This window comes from Engraulis encrasicolus, chromosome 14 (assembly GCF_034702125.1).
Source record: "Engraulis encrasicolus isolate BLACKSEA-1 chromosome 14, IST_EnEncr_1.0, whole genome shotgun sequence".
Taxonomy (NCBI): Eukaryota; Metazoa; Chordata; class Actinopteri; order Clupeiformes; family Engraulidae; genus Engraulis; species Engraulis encrasicolus.
The window spans coordinates 23,760,152-23,767,949 of record NC_085870.1 but is presented as its reverse complement, the minus strand read 5'-3'; positions in this window follow the sequence as shown (position 1 = coordinate 23,767,949).

Sequence of the window (7,798 nt, the reverse complement as noted above, 5' to 3'; positions counted from 1 at the left end):
CACACACACACACACACACACAATGACATGCATCCTCAGTGTTTCGGATTGGATTGCGGTCTGATGAGTGTTTTAACCCTTGGTGGACTGGATGAAGCTGTCCCCATACCTGACAATTTTGACAGTCTTTTATGATTAGATTGAGACTGATGCAATTTTAAGTCGAATGTGGGCACAAATGGCAAACATTTAGAACAGACTTCTGCAATGAAAGTGCCCGTCTGTCTTCTAGGAGTAACTACATCAAGGTCTACTGTAATAGTATAATAATAACATTATTGATTTATTTTCTTCTAGATATATTTTTTTGTGATTTTATGTGTTAATAGAATATGGCTTGATTGAAAAAAGATGGTACTCATGATACTAAATTCATAAACTCAAAGTTGCAAGCTGGGTCGTAAATATCACATAGGCTTTATGCAGCCATATTTGCGTATAGGTATCCTAGGTATCTTTGTGCTTCAGGGATATTCTGAACAAATCAAGTTGAATGATATCCCAGTCTTTATTTACAATAGCTTGTAACAATAAACTATGTTTCATTGCAACTTTGAGGGCATTTCCACCCTTTATCTTAAAAAAACCTGAATTTTCCTGTCCATAGGCTAAAAGTGTGTTCATTACATAGTGTGTCTTCAATCTGGTGACCAAATACTTAGCTCACCAGTTTCTCCTCTATTACCGGTAGTTTATTTTCTCCAAGGACCTCAGTGACAGTGAACCTGGCTCTTGCCAGATCCACATGTTTCTGATCCGTTCCGCAAGCTACTCGGATGTTCTCACATTCATCACGAGAGCTGGGTCAGTCAATGACTGCCTGAGTAATGCATTTTTAAACAATTTGTGAAAGTACTGAAAATGATTCATTATTCAAAAGAGTTCATGCTGAATCCATACATACCTCATATGTTAAATTTGGTTAAACTAATCAAAAGTTATAGCAGTTTATACATTTTAGAGCGCCCCCCGCAGGCCATTTTGTTATCTGTGTGTTTGACACTCGAACTCAAATTGTTCTATAGACCCTAAACTTCAACTTGGAAGTGAAAACCAAACTTTAACACCAATTTGAAATGACTGAGAAAAATTGCACATGCCTACGACCCCACTAGAAATGAAACGAAATGAAAAGGGATGAAAAGGGAGGTCATCAGTGTGCGTTTCAACCTTTTTTTGCATTGAACTTTTATATTTTGATTCTGCATCTGGCTTAAACAGATTGCTGTGAGATTTGAATGCAATTATATGGAGAATATCATGATCTGCTTCTGTAGTCACAGTGCATGTTGCATGTTTCTTTTAGGTGTATTTCAGATTACCAATGTTGACAGCATCCATGCATCCCCAAACCATGTCAGTCCCACTACCATGCTTGGCTTTTGATAGGATACACTTTTTCTTGTAAAACTCACTTGTTTACCACCAGAAAAGCTTGACACCATCTAAAGCAAATTTGTTTATCTTGGTCTCTTCGGCTCACACGACATGGTTCCAGTGATCCATATCCTTGGTCTGTTCATCTCTCTTGAGACCAAGATAAACAAATTTGCTTTAGATGGTGTCAAGCATGTGTGGTGGTAAACAAGTGAGTTTTACAAAAAAAGTGTATCCTCTCAATAGCCAAGCATGGTAGTGGGACTGACATGGTTTGAGGATGCATGAACCCTGTCAACATTGGCAATCTGAAATACACCTAAAAGAAACATGCATGTCAACATGCACTGTTACTATTGAAGCAGATCATGATATTCTCCATTGGATTACATTCAAATCAAACACCAATCTATTTGAGCCAGATGCAGACTCAATATGTAAAAGTTCAATGCAAAGAAAGGTTGAAACGCACACTGATGACCTCCCTTTTAATCCCTTTTCATTTCGTTTCATTTCGAGACGATTCGAGCCAACACAGCCCCTTCTCTACAAGATTTTCATCTGGGGTGTACTCACTTTTGTGAGTACATGTTCAAACAATAATGGCTGTATTTTGTTTTTTTTCTGAGTGAACAAGAAATTTAAGCAGTTAAATAAGTTGTTAAAAGGTCACTAATCATTGTGTCAAAATGACATTTCTTTAATGCTTTCCTATGAAAAGATATACTCAAAAATCTGCAAAAGCTGTGAGGGTGTATTCACTTTTGTGATATACTGTATGTGATTGAGCAAAATGAACATTGTTATTTCATTCCATGAACTACAGACAACATTTCCTCTGAAATTTTGAATGAAAATATGTCAGGTTCATAACTCAATATTTGGTGGAATAAGCCTGATTTTTAATCACAGTATTCATGCGTTTTCGTATGCTTTCCACTAGTCTAATTCAATGCCCGAATTGGAGCGTTGACTGGTAGGTTGCGGGTTAGAGCCTCGAGTGGCGAACAGCACAGATGACCCTGGTTACACTGGTGTTGTCACCAGATGGGAGTGAGGTGTAGAGGGGTGAGTGTTACGGATGCCAGCTATCAGAGTTTGGCATAAAACGTCAGTAAACCTCCCTCCTGAAGCCTCATACAGTATCGAGTGCTGAGCTATGGGTCTAGATATCAGGTTTGTTGTTTGAGCTGTTTTATAACGAATGCGTGGTATTATTCTATGATAGTCAGCCTCTCAAACGGCTTTATTTATTGTGCTGTGGACGTATACCACATATCAGTATCCTACAGTCCACCTTTTTATTTGCTCTTGAAAGACCAATAACGAAACCTTAAAAAAAGATTATGGGGTGAGGCCAGGGCTGGACTGGGGGAGAAATAGGGACGGGCACTTTTGGCTTAAAGGGGCCCCTCATAATTAGCGCCACAGAACCCTCGTGGGCCCCTATTTTCAGAAATGTAAAAAATAGGGGTCCACAAGGGTGCGGGGCCCACCAGGAAATGTCCGCTATGCCAGATGGCCAGTCCAGCCCTGGGTGAGGCTGGCATAATGTCTTTTGTCCCCCGAGCATGTTGTCTATTGTTAGTTCAGACAGGTTAGAGATAATTAGTCACAAGGGAACATGATCCTCCTCCTCTTTCACACCATATGTCTGGGCATCATAAGCTATAATTTGTTGGAGCACAGTGTAAATTCCTATTATGTTGTTCACTGAATTTGAGGAAAAATGTGGAGATAAAGCTCCTGTCACTTGTGAAAAGTCGTTGCACACTCAATATTGCATGAGTTTCTGAGAGTGTGATGACTTTTCACGAGTGAAAGTGACCTTGACTGCCGTGCACACCTCACACAGTGTGCATTTACATTAACTAAAGAAAATCTGGTCAACAATAGGCCATCTCTCATGGAAGACAATATACTTTTTAAACAAATATTACCTTAACTGAAAACCAAAAAGACAGTCTCATGTTGGGAAAATAGGCCTATTTTAATTCGTTTGCAACATCCTAAAAGCAGTTTAACCTATAGCTACATTGGCATTATACTGGAACCAATGTCAAGTCCATGTGTTCTTTTGTGTGTGCTCTGCTACTGCTTGTCATCCAGGGGGACGCTGCTCTGGGAATAGATGCTGTTTCTTTCCACTTCAGCTCCACTGAGATTGTCATGAGGCTTTTACTGTGGCGTCTTTGTTTTGTACAGAAGTGACACCATAATTACAGAATCGTCAGAAAATTATATTGAAAAGAGTCAAAACAAAAAGTGGTCATGCGTGTTTGGTCATGCACGCATGTCTTCATTAAAGAAACAAATCCAGTAGTACCGGTAAGTAGGGGTGTAAATAATAATCGAAAGGTATCGACAGAGATATTCTATAGAGATATGCCAACATAATAGGTTTCTATGGGCACCTAACGCGACCAGGTTCCGGTCTGCCTAAAGGGGCGTGTCATAATGCTCCTACAATGAATAGAACAGTCCTTAGGTCTGCCTAGGTCTGCCTAAGGGGGGCAATAATAGAACCAGGAAACAATGGGCCAATGGAACCTCTCTCTCTCTACTCTCTCTGGTATCGATATATCGCGATATAATCTGACAATTGAATCGAATTGCATCATATCGTGGGGCAAGTATCGAAAAATAATCGAATCGCTGGCCCCTGTCCAATGCCCTAGCTCCATAACATTATAGAAGTGGAAAAGTAATTGGAAAAAAGTAATATCGACTCATATTGTATCGTATCGTGGGGCATTCTTAAGTATCGAAAATAATCGAATCGCATCACATTGAATAATGACATATCGATATTGAATCATATCGTCTGCTGTGATTTACACCCCATACCAGTAGTCTGATGCGTTGCTGCCCCTTTGCACAGATCCTATGTTGTAACCTTTCCGTCGGCTGGCCCATCCACACAAAGAAGCTACAGCCTGCGCCGCAATTAACCATCATGAGCGTGACCAGGTGCGGTCAAGACCAACTTTTGACGACCAACAACTGCAAAGTACGTCAGTGAGAACTCACCGTCATTACATGGACGGTGCTAAACAGCGCATTTAAAGTTGGCCACGAATTTGCACGAGAAGATGCGCTCGCACCAATTTGATCTACTTAGCACATCACATGTGAGGTGTGGGGAGACAGGTGGGGAGGAGGAATTGAAGAGGGGTGCATTGCAAACTGTTTAGGGGTGTGGGACAAAGCATCTACACAGACATCAGTGAACTATTGTATTGGCCAACCAGTTCAAGGATGCGTAACCGTGGAGGCGGTATTCAGACCCTTGCAACGAGCATCAACAGGGATAAGCAACTGCAGGTGTTGCAAGGTTTACCTGCAATCACTTTGATCCTGCAAGTTAAAAGCATGACACAGATTGCGTCTTCATCACAGCATGACTGAATTTGGTCAAGTCGGACACAATTTCTGACCATCATGCAACATTTCCAGTCCAGAATGCATTGCTGACTGTCTGCATGTAGACGTTACGCAAAGTCGAATGAGCCTAATTTCTAATGTGCACATGTTCGCTGCACAGATCTACACAGAATGTGCCATTAAAAGCGAGCCCAGTGAAATTCCAGGGAATTATGCTTCTTTCAACATCAGGGAAGGTCCTCAACCACATCCTGCTCGACAGGCTCCAGAAAGCAGTCGACCAGAAGCTGAGGGAAAACCAAGCTGGCTTCAGGAGTAACCGATCCTGTGGAGACCAAATTGCCACCCTCAGGATTATTATCGAACAGTCCATTGAGTGGAACTCTTCCATTTACATCAACTTCATAGACTTTGAAAAGGCGTTCGACAGTGTGGATAGGGACATGCTCTGGAAATTGATGGCTCACTATGGAATCCCAGCCAAGATCACCAACATCATTAGCAGCACCTACAAAGGAATGAGATGCCAAGTCCTTCATGAAGGCGGTACATCAGAGTCATTTGAGATCCTGACTGGTGTGCGGCAAGGGTGCTTGCTTTCACCCTTCCTTTTCCTGCTCTGCATAGACTGGATGATGAAGGAAACCACCCACAATAGTCAAACCGGCATACAGTGGGGTCTGACTACACAACTCGAAGATCTGGACTTTGCAGATGACCTGGCCCTACTGTCACACACCCACAAACAAATGCAAGAAAAATCAGAAAAACTAGAGACAACTGCTGCACTGGACTGAAAATAAAGTCATTAAAGACCAAAATCATGCGCATCAACAGCAAAAACACAATGCCCATATCCATGAACCACCAGACACTAGATGTAAACACCTTCACATACCTTGGCAGCATAATTTCAGTGGAAGGCGGCACAGAGGAGGATGTCCAGGCCAGAATTGGAAAGGCAAGGGCAACCTACAACATGCTAAGAAATATCTGGAAGGCAAAAAATCTGTCACTCAAAACCAAACTGCAGATCTTTAACTCAAATGTGAAGACCACTTTACTCTATGGCTCAGAAACCTGGAGAATCACCACCACCATAATCAATAAACTGCAAACATTCATCAACACATGCCTCAGACGCCTCCTGGGAATCTTCTGGCCCAATACCATCACTAATGCCAACCTGTGGGAACTCACCAAACAAGACCCAATAGAAATACAAATACGTAGGCGAAAATGGAAGTGGATAGGACATACACTAAGACGAAAAGAAGCAATAGCCAAACAAGCTCTCACCTGGAACCCACAGGGTAAAAGAAAAAGAGGCAGACCAAGAACCTCCTGGAGAAGAACTGTCGAGCAGGAAATGAAGGAAGAAGGACTATCGTGGCAACAACTAGAGCGGAGGGCCCAAGACAGGAGAGGATGGAAGACTTTCGTCAATGGCCTATGTTCCTATGGGAATTTAAAGGCCTAAGTAAGTAAGTAAGTGAAATTCCAGGGTATTTTGTCCCAAATGAGCGTAGCATGGGTTGCACGCGAAGAAGATCATTGGAGCGCCACTCCCCTCCCTGCAGGACATTTACACCACCCGCATAGCATGATGATCACCAAGGATACAAGCCACCCTGCACACAAACTGTGCAATCTCCTGCCCTCTGGAAAGAGGTACAGCCTCCGCTCCCGCACCATCAGGCTGGCAAAGAGTTTTATACACCAAGCAATAAAGCCGACTTGACTTGACTTGACTTGACTTATTCTAATTAACTTTTCCATGCAGACCACACTGCAGGACTAGGCTAGGCTAGATCGCCCGTCTCACTTTTAAACTTCGGCGATGTATTACATCTTCAAGGCCCCCAAATGTCGTGGTTTAAATGCTAGGGCACTCTTTAAACTTAAAGTATTGCTATAAAATAAAAAGGTAGGCTAGTGTTTGAAGTGTTCTCTTGCGTAGTCCACCACTTGGGGCTCAAACTTGCCACCTTCCAGTCAAACTCCTCTGTTTGGGCATGGGAGGCACAGCACAATACTGCTGAGCTAAAGGCCCAGTCCAATAGCTCAGCGCTACTGATATTGTATGAGGCTTTGGGAGGGAGGTTTTAACATTCCATGCCACACTCTGCTGGTTGGTTACACTAGAGTGAAATTGGGAGCCTCTCGCCTGGCTGGCAGAGACAGTTTGGGACAGCCCTCACCTGACTTGCCAAGAGGAAACTTGGTGGTGGGTCACATGATTAGCTGTGGTAAATTGTATTATTATTGTGGGAATAAATATTATTATTATTCATTCCATTCCATTCCATGCATGAGCCTTCATCATTTAAAACGTTGAGATGGTTACACACAGGCCCATACTATGGCTTCCGTCACCCATAACCCATAGCCTACTATTGCAGTGTCATGTATGTATACCTTTGTTAGTTGTTCTTCCCCATCACTTCAACTAGAAACTAGTCGGCCTGCAGCAGAACTCTCATTGCAAACATAACACCTTCACTAGCAACTCACCTCTGGCTCCCCATCTGCTAGAGCAACTCCTCGAACCCCGGGCCGGACAAGACCCAAGCAATAGAACACAACATAATACAGGCATAACACAATGCTGTCAGCACAGTCGAACTAGCCTGAACTGGACATGCCACAGGGGTGTCAAACTGAAATTGACTGAGGGCCAAAATCGGGAACAAAATCGTGGACCGAAGTCAATATTTATTTTTTTAAAAATGACTAAAATTGTGCTTGCATGCGCTTAATATTCACAGTCACACACACTTTCCTATCATATGGAAGTGAATGTGCCTGCACGTGTCGTGCTGCATGAGTATGAATTGTTTCATTAGGGCCCACTCATATTCCTGTGATACACCAAATGTCGTGTATTTAAGTCTTGTTACGATAAACAAGTGCATGCGGGCCAACTGTAACACACATTTGAAAAAATTATCTCACGGGCCAAATAAAATGACTCCACGGAACAGATTTAAGCTCCCGGGCCTGAGTTTGACATTCCTGCACTAGAGCAGTGGTTCTT